The sequence below is a fragment of the Alosa sapidissima genome, chromosome 7 (genome assembly GCF_018492685.1).
Source record: "Alosa sapidissima isolate fAloSap1 chromosome 7, fAloSap1.pri, whole genome shotgun sequence".
Lineage (NCBI taxonomy): Eukaryota > Metazoa > Chordata > Actinopteri > Clupeiformes > Clupeidae > Alosa > Alosa sapidissima.
This window is the reverse complement of record NC_055963.1, coordinates 15,958,183-15,969,237: the sequence shown is the minus strand read 5'-3', so window position 1 is coordinate 15,969,237 and position 11,055 is coordinate 15,958,183. Positions and strand designations below refer to the sequence as shown.

The following is an 11,055-nucleotide window of genomic DNA, read 5'->3' as shown; positions in this document are numbered from 1 at the left end:
TAACATGGTAAAACACACATTATGACTTGGTTGATTTGACGCCCCCTTTGACTTTCAGATTATAGTCCAGCCAACAATTGAGTCCCATTCACAAATGAAGTAGGTCAGTCAACTTTATGAGGCACTATCGCATTCTTTAAACTGAAAAATGATCCTTCCATCAAAACATGATAAAATCCAAAGATTCCAGGGCAAACTTGGTTAAAGATGCCAAGCACCTCATCAGTGGATAATCTTTTTGAGTAGGTCTGTACTGTTCCTCACTGAATGAAGAATGGCTTTCTGTAAACATTTACTGGAAATGTAATAATAACATTTCAGTCAAACAGGATTTAGTGTGAAAAACGTAATGTAATCCAAGGTATCACATTTCTAAGCTTTACTTAGCTCTACAGTTGTTCAGTATATTTTATCTGTGTACTTCAATGATTAACTAATCCTCTAAGTAATAATTTATCTAAAATGGCTAAGTACTTTTGGCAACATACTTGTGCAAGTAATTTTCCATTATTTCTGGACTGAAAATGGACTCACAAGATCTTTCCCAGTCTTTTGTTTCGGTTTCATGTCAGCACTGAATAAACAGATCTGATTTCATTATGAATGGATCCATTAGCCGTTCATAGGAAAACGGAACCATATACTTTATAATAACATCAAACACAGAAGGAGAGTCTATATGCTTCAGTGTGAAGAGGCAATGGAGCAGAATCAGTTCTGCATAGAAACAAGAGCATGGAACAGATATATCCATTCAACTGTTAAACTGAAAATGTCAAACACTGCAGAGAAAGAAGTGAAACCTTGGCACATTTTTTCAGTGTCAAAGTATTCTTTGATTGTTAAATAACACAAAAAGGCATTAGATACACCATACTATGTGTCCGTGTCATGGTTTGAATCAGAATCAGATTTGTAATCCATCTATGCTGTTTTGTATGCATGGGTTTCTCCAAGCTAATGGCAAAACTACAAGTCCCATGGTGCCTTGTTTTCTCAAATCTGACCCAGCCTTGGCAAGATGAGATGAGATGAGATGACGTGGTAGGGTCATGTGTTAGTGAGCGTCATAGACAGCAAGGAGATGACAAAGCACACAGACACATAAGCCTCTTAGAACCCTAATTTAACTACTGGAGCAGAAGTGGGACAGTTGTAGGTGGAGTAAACATGACAACAAAAAGTACAACTTAGCCATTAGCTCGATGCTGAAGGAATCTATCCCACTAAAAAAGAGAAATGCTTTGTGACCAGACTCAGACTCGCTACAGCTGCGTAGCGTAAAGCGAGACTTGGAGTATGATGCAAACAAGACCCACCAGTCACAATGAAATGGGGAGGATACTATTTCACTTCCGCGTATGAACGGCACTGTGCCTTTAAGAGGCAGATATCCGCAGTGTTTTTGAAAAATCGATGGACACATGAGAATACATACGAGGGACAGCTAATGATAAATGGAGAAAGCTCCTCGTTACCAACAGTGTTGCATCATTAGTTCAAGGAGAACAGGAGCTTCCCACCCCCCCCCCCCCCCCCCACACACACACTGCCAACGACTGTCCCTAGCCACTGATGAGAATACAGCACTGGACGGTGGCTCTCTCCAGTGGGATTCTCTCTCTCTCTCTCTCTCTCTCTCTCTGTGACAGCCCCTGTTCTGGGAGCGCATCTGTGGGGCGGATGGCCCGAGCCTGCAGGGAGCTGACAACCAGCTGCTAGCCTCATCGCCGGGCAGGCTGGACCAGCAGGCTGCCAGGCTGTGACTCCATTCCACTCCACTCTCCGCCGGGGAAACACACCAGCCCACAAACACACCACACCAGAGCACATCCCATCCGACCAGAAAGACGTCTTTATTGGCCGAGCTGAAGAGGATGCTTTGTTCCTGCGCGCTGACCACAAATCAGACTAGAGCAGACCACAGGCAAGGCCTCTATGTGGCTTAATGTACAGCCTGTTTTGCTGTCAGCATTACTGGAGCATAGAGAGTGACAAAGGTAAGGGAGGCACTTTGTTTGTTTGTTTGTTTTCCATCACAGTTCAGTGTTGAAGTGTGTGAAATTAGCATTTATCTTCCAGATCATCAGGTCTTAAACCTGGACTATATCAAAGTAGCTTGGTGAAATCTTGACGATAGGAATCTATTGAGTGAATATGTGAAGGGGTAATTGGATCTGCACAAACCGTGGGGAGCCAAACAGTGCAAGGTGACACTGAAGACTTTGCATGGCTTCCTTCTGCTCAAAGTGATAACATCTTTAGAAAAACATATCTGTGCTGTAAAGCCACATCTTAAACTAAAAACTAAAATGAATGAGGGATGATACAATACATGTGGAACCCTTTCAGATTACAACAGATGCGAGATAAAAAAAAAAAGAATCCATTAGAATGAAACTAAACTAAATATCTTTTCACCACCGTACATAAGCAGTCCCATTCCAGATGTATGCCCTTGTATCTGGTCCTGGATATCAAAATACGATTCAGCAGCTCCCCCGCAGCAAGCTGAGATCTACCAAACACGGAGGTCCGTCTGGCCCATCCAAAGGGCTTACGGTAAGTGTGTAGGAGCTTGGGTTTTCAGCCAAGAAAGTCTATTGATAAAAGACTCAGCTTTCATCTAAGGCCGTCTCCCTTCACCTGCTGGGGAACATATGGAATATGGCACATCAAAGCATGTTTGCTAATGGGTCACAGGTGGCATTAGGGAAGAACACGGCAGTCTGGGCCAAGCCCTGGGCACTCTGTCAACTCTGCATAAAGGGTACAGCATGGAGTGAGTCATCAAGGCGCCAGGTTTCACAGAGCAGCGCAGGTTTCTGGAGCCACGTTAGGCAGGAGGGTGGTCACTAATCAGGTGTGTGGTCCTCCAACAACGTGGACAACTGAAGTTATTGCACACACAAACAGCACAAGCAATTCCTAAGTGACTTGTTTTAGACAGTGGGATTTCTTGGGGGTATTTTTGTTTTGTTTTTTTGTCTGTCTTCAGGCAGTAGGATTTTCAAGGGAAGATTTATCACTGATCTGATTTCTTTTTTTTTCTGTTTTGGAGCAGTTGGATTGCCCTGGAGGATAACAACACTGTTGTTGACATGGACAGAGGTACTTGTGTCCGTGAGCCTTAAATCCCCAAAACCTTCTGGATGTGAGTCACGGTGTCTGCTCTTTGCCACGTAAATATATCTTCACTCTCCAGTGGGTGAATGGGGGCATGTTTACCTCGACGGCATTCCCGATTAAGTCGCTCTCGCACATGCTAGAATCTCACGCTAATGACGCATGAGAGAGAGGGAGCGGGTGTGGGAGAGAGAGAGAGAGAGAGGGAGGGAGGAAGGGAGAGAGAGAGGAAGAGAGAGAGAGGGAACGAGAGTGCCTTGTTGGTCCTTCTCGTGTGCGAGCTATTTATATGGCCGTCATTCAACAGGCAGCCTGGTTAATTTTAGCTGTGTCATCCCTCCGCCGCGTTCTACTTCCTAAAGCTTAATCTGCCCGCCCGCAGGAGAGCACAAGCGCCCAGCCCAGCCCAGCCCAGCCCAGGCCAGGCCCAGCCCCAGCTGCACCGGGAGCCTGTGGCGTCCCTCACATGTGTCACGACACGCTGGAGCCGCCATGCTGCCTGTGTGACGCACTAACACAACCCACCTTCCCACCCTGACATGACACGTCTCTCCCAATAAAGCACACAAACAAGCCCCCACAACAACAACAACAACAATGACTGACACATAAAGACGGTGAGGGGGGAAGACTTGAAACAGGCTGCTCAGGTGTATTAGGGTCACACTACCAGGCCAAATCCCATTTCTTTCACACGATGTGAACTGTTTGATGTTGTCAAAACAGTGTGACACATGAAATCTGTCTTTTCCCTTTCTGATTTGGCCCACCTCCATGTTTGGTCCTAATTAAGTTTAGCGATGGCATAAGAAACGGCAATGTTTATAAAAACCTGTGATGCCGCAATGGACTGTTTCATTCCTATAGGACACAACACAACATAGACTATTCTATCATCAGTTGATGTTTGGTCCTAATTAACATACAGGTTTGATTTTTTTTAATGCAGCAGTCATATTAGAATTTCTGTGACTTTTATGTCAATCTTGATCAACGTTCGCCAGAATTCTGTGCTGGCGGAAATTATTCCAAACATTTCACTGGAGCAGCAGCGGAGTTGGGAGAATGCTCTCTGGTGTGGGTTATGGCATCACACAGTGGAAAAGGAAGAGAACTACAAAGGCAGTCAGTCAGTTCTTCATGCTAGCTGCGTGCTGTGTGTATGCTTGTTTGTTGTTATTTTGTGCATGTGGGTCAGTTCAGGACTGTTACCACTCACACTGAGAGCCTGGCATTGGCCATGTTTAATAAAAACAATGTGAACAGCCACACCAAAAATAGGATTTGCGCAAAAAAATCTAATTTAGCATTAAGACTTGCAGTGTGACCCTAGCCTTTGTGGTTCAGACAGAGATGATGCAACAAAAAATCATCTCATGAATCCCATGTTGGAGGATGACTAGGACAGTTTGTTTCCATAATCTTGAAAATTCAAGGTTACATGAGCACAGATAAATAGTTCACTTTCATATTTCAAAATCAAAACACACAAATATGATTATGATCAATATACAGTAGAGACTTATTTAAAGGTGAGTACAGTGTTTTTTTTTTTTTTTTGAGATGCCTCTAGCCAGATATGAATTATATTAATCTGAAGAACAAGAGTAGGCAACTGATTTTCTCTCTTCTCTGTATGTTGATACAATGTAGAAGGCCCAAGTATATAAACAAATACATCGAAAAGGTTAAAACATCATAAAACAGTGTGTAAACCGTACAGTAATATTGGGTAACACTGTTTATTTATCATGCTCTTCTGTTATAAAACCAGAAGTATTCATATTTTTTGTCAACAAAAAATATTCATTGCACCTTTATATTATATCAGTGATATTCTGTTGCATTCCACACCACGTATGGACGATCTAAAACACATGATTACCGTAGCAAGCACATGTCAACAGCCCAGACAGGATGTGGTGAACATCATCAGTTTCATGTCACCTATCAATTTGGTTCCTTGTTCGATTTTATGTTAAGCTTGTTCACCACACATAAGGACTTCCGTATTCTACGTTTCTTGTTTCCTACTCTTGTCTTTGTAGAACACTGATTATGTTGTCAAAGTAGTTATAGTTATATTATCTAACAACAGTGTGTACTATTGTGTGGTTAATACACAATTGTGTTGTAAAATACACAATATTTAAAACAGCAGAAGATCCTACGAGGCCAGTTAAGAAGTATGAACCAATCCAACTTAGTATAAGCCTACGTAATATTTCCATAATATTACACATCCTTAAATATGTTTGGATGTAACAAACATTCACTGGCTATTTGCCTTTGCTACATGTATGTGTTGTGCACTTACCTTCTGGTGGTTGTGCGACCTCTGCCTGACACGGTCTTCTATGAAACTCTTCACCTCACACTCACTAGAAACTCTTCTTTCTTGTCGTCACAGAGGAACTAAAAAAGCACAAGTCAGTTAGCAGCACTCCAGGGCCCGAGATTAAAGGTTTGCTTATTTATTCAAGATATTTAGTTACCTCACGACCAGTGCCATGGGTTACATCACCTCCTTGGCTTGTCTGTCACTCTGCCAGATTTTACTTCTATCCCATCCCATTACTTTGCATAAAACCCAATTATTGTCATTATTTAGGTAATGGGACTGACCAGACCGGTTTGTGAGTTGTATGATTGTCATTACTCACCTTGTTCTGAGAGATGAATATTGTTGAAAGATAATCTTTGACTATTATTCAGCTATCGCATGCATTAAAACCAAGTCCAAATAATGATAGAGACATTTCCTGTAGAAAGAAAACAGCCTTGGATCAGCAATGTTTGCTATGTTGCAAAAGTTTGCTTTGTTTACTAGAAACGAAGTGAATTTGTATCCATTTGATCCATCACTGTGGAGCTGAGACATGGTAAACATGTCCTGGGATGGTTGACAGGTCTTTCCACTTAACCAAGGGCCTCAAATCTGACGTCAAGCACGTCCTGTCGTATTCTTTCCGGAACGCAGACAGGAACGCCAGCATCGTGAAATGTGAAAAAGGCCACCTAACGATTGTTAGCTTTCAGCACAAATGTAAGAATAGCCTATCCATTATATCTACCAGGTGAATACACATCCGGTGTTGAATAAAACGTTCATAAACCATGAGGTATGACTAAATAAATAAAAAAAAAAAGAAAAATACAAGGATTATAAAATGACAAAAAGGGTGAAATAACGCCACTCCGCGTTGAGATGAATGTATTGCGGTTTAGCTTTGTTTACATCCCAAATAAAAAGTGCGCACTACATACATATCCTTACAACACCCTATTATACACTGAAGTAGGCTACAAGACTATTCAAAACCATTATCACACAAATGCAAACATTCATTATGATGATAATTAAGTAATCAGGACAATATGTTATGAAAACATTGAAAACATTCTCTGGTAGCCTATTAGGCAATACTCTAAATAATTCTTACCGATTGGATCGTTTCGCTTTGAACAACAGTTCTCCGACTACAATTTAAGACATTATATAGGGCCTATCTTGTTTTAACGACGACATCAATTTCCACCAGGCTACAGTTTCAGGTGGCTAAGTCGCACAGAATGGGCGGGGATGGGAGACTATTGTAAATAAGAACTGCGTAACATCTTTCAGCCATGCCGTGTTTTCACCGCGTACACCTACGTCTCATGCTGCATACCCTCCCCCTTCCCGTCAACCTCAATCTGATTGTTTTTTCCCAGTGAGAAAGAGACACAGACAGACAGACAGAGAGAGAGAGAGAGAGAGAGAGAGAGAGTATCCCAAGGCCTTCTAAACGGGATAATATAGCCTGCGCAAACTACGCAGCTCAATAGCCCGTATTACGCCACATGTTTATCATAAAGTTCGATATTAATAAAGTTCCATTTTTCAACTCCTTTATGAGATTTAGACATTTCGAAATATAAACACTTCAAAAATAATCATGGTTTACAATAAGTTTAGCAATGGCATAAGAAACGGCAATGTTTACAAAAACCTGTGACGCCGCAATGGACTGTTTCATTCCTATAGGACACAACACAACATAAGACTATTCTAACGTCAGTGATGTTGTGTTTTCAACTCATCTCTCCGAGGGGAGACGTTCAGTACTCACCTTAACAGCCTCAAACGCCGTTGTTTTTGATGGTTCTTTTGCCGTGGCCATGGTGTATGCGGCAAAACTTGCCTTTCATCCGATTTCCATGTCCCAGTCTCGGTCTCTCAATCACGCACCTTGTAGACGAAGGTAGAGAATTTTCCACAGCGCCACATTCAAACTCCGCCCCCTCACACACCCCCGTTTTCCCATTGGCCCATGCGTCAAAACGCAATTTCCCGTCACCAAAATCACATGCGTTTGACGCATGTTTACAAACATTTGATTCCGTCACATGTGGAACAGCTACATCTGCGTTTCAAAGGTCTAAATGATCAGATCGACATATTGAAAACTAATATGCGGATACTAAATTAAAGTAATTTAGTGTAAAAAGGATATCGATAGTAACGATGACCAGGGACGACACTAGACCCACGACTCTACAAGACCCTTAACCCCCACCTCAACCCACCCCACTACTTAAATTATATTCTGCATGCACATAACAACAAAGACAATTCAAATCAATTAAACATCAATTAAGCCTTTCCAAATTCATATAGCCTTATAATTCCAACATAGCCCATATGCTAGCCTAGCTAGATAGCTTGAATTTCCCCTGGGGATCAATAAAGTATCTATCTATCTATCTATCTAGTTTGTGTCTTGCTGACTACAATCTGACTACACCTCTCACCTGCTCTTATTTCTTCCCTGTCTTTGCTGTATGCAAATAGCCTAATTCTCTGATGCACATAAACGGGTCTAATCGAAATTCCCATAGGCAACCATATCAATAATGGTTTGATTAACGAATTCCTGCATTACCAAAGAGACTGTCTTGCAAGTTCGGTCAGAGGATGTTTTATAATATGGAGGCCTTGGGCTATTACTCATCCTGATTATTAGGCGCGCTCCAAGTACACGGATACTGCGTGGTCTGAGCGCAAGGTGCTTGTGTTATACTATGCGGTGCTTTCATATTGAGGACTGAAAAAGATCCCATTCCTTCCCCGCTCGTACCAATCTTACAATAATGTAATAATATTGATTGATGTGATGTAAGATTGTATGTGATGTTTTTCAAGGAATTATTACAGATAAAGTCACTACCCATCACCATAAGTAGGCCTAGCACACAATAGATACTACATAAGGGCTATTCTATATTACCATATCGTATCACATCATAGGCTATCACATCATATCACCTCACATCATATCATACCAAAATAACCGTCACACTTAATGACTTATGTAACTTATTTCTCTTGAAAATATGGTTAAGATTCACATTTTTTCCCAATTGCAAAGCTATTCACTTGTAGGCTATAGCTGTTATCCTCAGACGAAATTAGAGATGCGCGATAAAAACATTCCATGAGCGAAATCCAGCCTCTTCTGGATGGGTTGGGAATTAGGTTTGAGTAGATAAGGTTTGTTTTTACTTCCCTCTCCAGCAGAGGGAGATATAGACTCAGAAAAGGGCGCATGATTTTTTTGGCGGGAGGATAACTTTTTTGCAGAGCAGGAGGCCCACCCCAGGTTGAAAGAGACAAAGCGTACAGGCTGGCCACCCACAACAAAATTGTTTTTGCCTAGAAAGAGGCTGAAATCTTGTATAACATTTTGTGAATTACTGAGACAATTTTACATTTGTGAAAGTATGCGAAAGTAGCCTATAATTGAATCCTAACTGTACAAATCAGTCAGGCATGCACCCTTCTTTAAGCAATTTGCCATGCTTTGTTCAGGAGCACCAACAAAGCGCTTACTTATAAAGCACTTATAAGACTATTTGTGGACAGTTATATTTGAGTCTTGCCGATAGGCCTAAAAACTTTCATAAGTATGCACAGACTATTACTAGCCTACAGACAAAACGTTCACATTATGACCCAATGTGACATAATGTGATTTGTGAGCAGCATGCTGGATAAAATCTTCGAAATCTACCAGCTGACTGCAGGGCGTAGTGCTGTCGGCCTGTAGGAAATGAACTAGCCTTAGCGCATTGCATCACCGTGGAAAGACACAATGTTTTCCAAATTCCTCCCTGTTCTCATGGAAGCCAGAGCTGGGCTGTGTTAGTGTGATGACATCAGAGGTCCGGGTGCAGTAGAAGCCCAAAAATCCCTCGTTCCTGGATAGGATGCACCTCTAATGAGACCCACAGGCGTCTTTTTTTACGACCAGGACGATTTCGCTATCGCACATTTCGAAATACACTGGTTCTGAAGAAATAGCTAATAATGTCAAAGTTGAGGATTGCAAAGTAAGATACATACAAAATTGGACATGCCGTCTCTAGGCAGGTGCTCAGAAAAGAACACAAACAAAGAAACAACTTTCAGCACATTGATTCATTGGGGGAAAAAAAGACTTCTCAAGAAAAGTTCTCACCTTCTTTTTCCATGGAAGGAATAGTGTGATAGATAAGTCTGAACAAGTTACACTGGAGAAAAGTATGCAACAAACATAATACTAATATTGTTACCGTGTTATTATTATGGATAATGTTATGACTTCACTTGACATGAATAACAATACTGTAGTGAAAAAGACAATAAGGATTGCGACCCCAGTGGTCCTTGTTTTTCCATTCTTGCCTTTGTTGTTTAAAGAATCACTGACTAAATAGGCCTGGCTGCTGGATCAGAACTGCTCTTGTGTTCTAGAACCACCCAGGTCCCAGACTCCAGAGTGGGGTATATTCAAGTTCCAGAGTAAGGTGAAGGCGAAGGCATTTCTATATGAGGATGGACAGCATCGCACCACAGCAGCGTGTGGGGCCTGGAGAGAACGCCCAGTGTGTGAGAACTTTCAGCGGTGCTAATAAAACTGCCCCTATCATATTTAACACTCAGTGAAAGGCATTCTGGCTGGGTGTTTAAGGGCAGGCTACCTCATGACGATGGAACCGTTTAGCAGGTTGTGTGTATATTAGTGTTGACATTGTGTGTGTGTGTCTGTCGGTGCTCTTGTAACCAATGGCTATTACTGCCACACCCTCCTTTCTAAGCGGTGATGTCAGCTGCAGTGGAAGGCTGAACTTCTTTTCGCACGTCAAATCGGGATGTGGCCAATATGTCAAGCAGCTGGTGAAAGATATGCACATGGACAAAAATATTTTGGTGTGTGATTTATTTTGGTGTGTGTATGGCCACCTGAGTGCACCCATATGTGTATGCATGCATGTGTGTGTGTGTGTGTTCGTGTTCGTGTTTGTGTTTGTGTGTGTGTGTGTGTGTGTTTGTGTGTGTGTGTGTGTGTGTGTGTGTTTGTGCTCTATAACTTTATTTCAAGGGTGAGAACTATACTGCACTACAGCGTAACGCCATGTGTGTCCCACCCTGGATGCCACAGCCCTGAGGAACTAGATGTCTTCACACACAAAAAATAAAGAAACCAACACCCCACGTTCAGTGAGAGGACACCCCCCCCCCCTCCTCTTTCTGTGTCTTTCTCCCTCTCTCAGACGCACACTCACGCTGGCACACCCACTCTTTTACGCATGCACACACCCATATACACACACATTAACACACCCATTCACTTACGTACACACACGCACACACACACATACACACACTGAACTCTGTCATGCAGCGTTACTTCATATCTCATGTTTACTTGCTGCCACTAGTACTTCAGTGGAGCCTATATGTGTGGTTGCACTTCCATAACAAGAAATTTAGCAGTGAAGAATAGATTCATTGACAGAAGCGAGAGAGAGAAAGTTTGTGTGTGTGTGTGTGTGTGTGTGCATCAGTGTTGTAGTACTCGAGTCCGAGACTCGGAGTCACTTGGACTTGAGCACTGAATGACTCGA

At 42.1% G+C, this 11,055-nt stretch overlaps 2 long non-coding RNA genes across 2 annotated transcripts; one reads left to right on the top strand and one right to left on the bottom strand.

The window, feature by feature from the left end:
• Positions 1-1,199: 1,199 nt before the first annotated feature.
• Positions 1,200-3,142, top strand: LOC121713526. Its single transcript, XR_006032843.1, has 4 exons — positions 1,200-2,000; positions 2,435-2,562; positions 2,704-2,863; positions 3,065-3,142. It is a non-coding gene; the product is annotated as an uncharacterized LOC121713526 (long non-coding RNA).
• On the bottom strand, positions 2,030-7,525 carry LOC121713525. Its single transcript, XR_006032842.1, has 3 exons — positions 7,239-7,525; positions 5,790-5,888; positions 2,030-5,541 (listed from the first exon to the last, which is right to left on the bottom strand). It is a non-coding gene; the product is annotated as an uncharacterized LOC121713525 (long non-coding RNA).
• Positions 7,526-11,055: the final 3,530 nt, after the last annotated feature.